General features: G+C 41.3%; 1 protein-coding gene across 4 annotated transcripts in view; it reads left to right on the top strand.

Annotated features, from left to right (window-relative positions):
* LOC103385431 (mitochondrial ribosome-associated GTPase 2) overlaps positions 1-3,168 on the top strand; it is a 76,892-nt gene that overhangs the window by 47,418 nt on the left and 26,306 nt on the right. Inside the window, exon 1 of one of the 4 annotated variants that reach the window (XM_025059000.1) lies at positions 1,388-1,978. The exons of the other annotated variants lie outside the window; for them this stretch is intronic. The gene's annotated coding sequence lies outside the window, so the exon portion shown is untranslated. Of the gene's footprint in view, positions 1-1,387; positions 1,979-3,168 lie in introns of those variants that run through there. 4 annotated transcript variants of the gene reach the window in all.

The raw sequence follows: 3,168 nt of genomic DNA, 5'->3' as shown, positions 1-3,168 counted from the left end.
TGTACGCTGTGTTCTGGCTGAAAGTATTTCTGAAAAAGATTGTACTTTTAATAATGCCGTATAAAAATAGTGAGCACGGGGCGAGTGTCGTCACTGTTGGTGAAAAACTTTATATTTACCTTAGAAATCCCCACTCACTTTAACCTTTGTTTTTATGATTTTAAGGGCAACTTTAAAAGGCTGGTGAAATCCTGTCTTTAAGAATGTTGAAAATGAATCGAAAATAGTTTAGAAATAAGTTTTTGGATGTTTAAAACCTCTGATTAATTAAATCTTTATCTGGGAAAAGAAATTGCCATATTTTTCTGCATTTTGTCTTTTGTTACACTATACAAAAGACATGAAATATATAACAGCTATATACATACAACTATATACATATAACTCTATATATATATATAAGATATATATATATATAATATACCTTTTTTTCCGTCAAACGTTGTTTAAATACTGTGTGAATGAATGTTGTGAATGCCTGTCATTTCAATAGAAACTCTCAATCAGTGAAAACTCTTCAAACAGCATTTGCCGGCGGAGAAAAAAAAAAAAAACAACCCAGAAAGCAAAGAAAATGAAAATGTCAGACAAGACTGTCTTGTCTATTGTGAGAGAGTGTTTTAGTGTGGCCTTCAGGCTGATGTGTCTGCACACCCCCATGTCTTATTAGCTTTCCTTTCCACGGAGGTGAGGACTGAGACAAGGTTGAATTCTCATCCACTCTGTGGCAGATGTGAGTCTGCAGTTTGTTCTGAGCCTCAGAGTTTGGAGAAGTCGCTGTGGGAATAATAGACATCAATCAATGACTGTCGTCTTCAGTCCCAGAGGGAGAACCAGGTCGTTCACTCTGTTCAGCCTGGTTCTCACCTTCTGACTGGTTTTGGTGCACATTTCTAAGCTTTGTTTTTATTTGGACTTAAATCAGGGACGTCAAACATATGGCCCGCTGACCAAAACCGGCCCGCTGGTATATTCAATCCAGCCGCTTGATTTGAATTTGACACAAACACTTTATGATCAAGATGTAAATTTGACACAAACACTTTATGATCAGGATTTTATTTTTTTGTGAAATCATATTTCTTTGAATATGGATAAATAAAATAAATACCTAATATAGTTGGACGTCTTTTGCATGAAAACAAAAAAGTGAAAAACACAGACCTGTTCTTATTTATATTTATATTCATTATGTTGTGATTGTACTGGTCCGGCCCTTTTGACATCTGAACCCAACATGAGTTCGACACCCCTGATGTTTAATCCTTGCTGACAGATGTCTGACTTGTTGACCCTTCAGCTCTAACTCACACACGTTCACCAACATCTAGTGGAGCAGATCGTCCAACGTCCGTGAAGCTTGACTCACACACGTTCACCAACATCTACTGGAGCAGATCGTCCAACGTCCGTGAAGGACATGGGTCAATATCTGACGACTGATTAAGACATTAACTAACCACTCAAGAGGTTTAAACCATCTATTTCAGGAAGGAAATTTTGTTTGTGTGCACGTGTGTGTGTGTGTGCATACTTGTATCCCTCACAGTGATTAAAGCAAGTGGGCGGCAGCAGCAATCAGTCTGCCTGTGTGGCTGTGCTCAGCAGACATGTTTCTCACTGCTCGATATTACTCATTTCCTCAGTCCTCTGCACACACAGGCACACAAACACGCAAATACACACTCACGTACACAAATGACACTGAGAGAGCGGCGAGATAATAGGCTCTTGGTTCTTTCCCTCACTTTAGTTGGCTTGCTTATGTTTTTTCACACACACACACACACACACACACAGATCACAGACAGTGTGTAGCCGGAGGCGGCCAAATTCTGAGGCTGTGTTACTGCTGCTGCTGCTGCTGCTGCTGCTGCTGACGTGAAGGAGCAGTGGAGTTGAGGTGTGGGTTGAACATCTGGGAGGACTGACAAATGAGTTGTGACCAATGCTAGGATTTCAGCCTGTCCCCACGAAGGTCAGTGTTAACTTCACACAACAACAACAACCACAACAACAACCACAACAACAACACCTCTCAACTCCAACACTGTTTTTCTTCAACAACAGCTCTCATAACTCTGTGGATTTTTTCTGGTTAAATTATATTTTTTGTTTTTCACGCAGTATTTATGCAGTACTCAGTATTGTGTTTTAACGTTCACGGCTCAAAACGGCTGAAAATGTTGCACAGAAAAAAGGCGGGATGACGAGGACAGGTGCAGAACAAATTTACTGTTTTGGTACAAGATTGAAAGTAAATTAAAAGTTGAAAAAAAAACTCTTTAAATCAAAGTTTTTTATTTAATTTTGTTCTAATTGTTTAACTTATTTAATTAGAAGTCTTGTGTAATTTTCAAAAACAAAGTCTGCAGATGAGCTGCAGACTGTGGTGTAGGAGTGTTTTCTGGTACGAGACTCTTCTCTGCACACTCCTCCACAGGAACACTTCACGTCTCCGTCCTCTGACACCAAAGTGTTTTGAACACTTTCACCTCAGAAGGAGAATAATGTGACAGGTGTGATTATACTGATCAAATGTTTCTGTTTCTACGTGAGCGGCTGCGTTCAGAACTGACTGACGGGCAAATCTATGTTATTGATTCATGGTGAAATAGAACTGGTAGATTTATTTTTTTTAATACTTGTTACGTGCTGATAAATACTCAGAAAGTGTTTGTTCTGCGGCGTGCAGCTCTGTAGGAACTGACTTCAGTTTTATGTTTTCAGATTATGAATTTTTTTCAGACTCAGGTCGACGGGTTTGTTCATTTGCAGAAAGATGAGAAATGTGAAGTGAGTCACTGAAGCTGGAGTTTTAATAGGAATGCCCCCCCCCACCCCCCGTCACCTAATAACTGAATTATTGACACCCAACGACGGTGTGGGCGTGTGGGTCAGTGGGTTTCCACTCAGATGCACAAACAGCTGGCTGCGTGCTCACACTTCATCTTCCGTTTTTGGACCCAGTCTCCCGATGAGTCACAGTTTACCCGCCTCTCCACAGCGTATCCCCGTCTAACCCCTCCGACTGAATCGATGTGTGCGTGGACACAGTTGCCATGGCGACAGTGTGGCGGATGGTGAGACGGCAGGGAGTTATCAGGCTGCTGAGACAGACGTGCGGGCGAATGTGGGGCCAAGTGGCGTCGTGGCGCTGTGGCAGTG

The sequence above is a fragment of the Cynoglossus semilaevis genome, chromosome 10 (genome assembly GCF_000523025.1).
Source record: "Cynoglossus semilaevis isolate Cse_v1.0 chromosome 10, Cse_v1.0, whole genome shotgun sequence".
NCBI lineage: Eukaryota > Metazoa > Chordata > Actinopteri > Pleuronectiformes > Cynoglossidae > Cynoglossus > Cynoglossus semilaevis.
The sequence above is the reverse complement of the archived record's forward strand: the minus strand, read 5'-3'. Positions and strand labels throughout refer to the sequence as shown.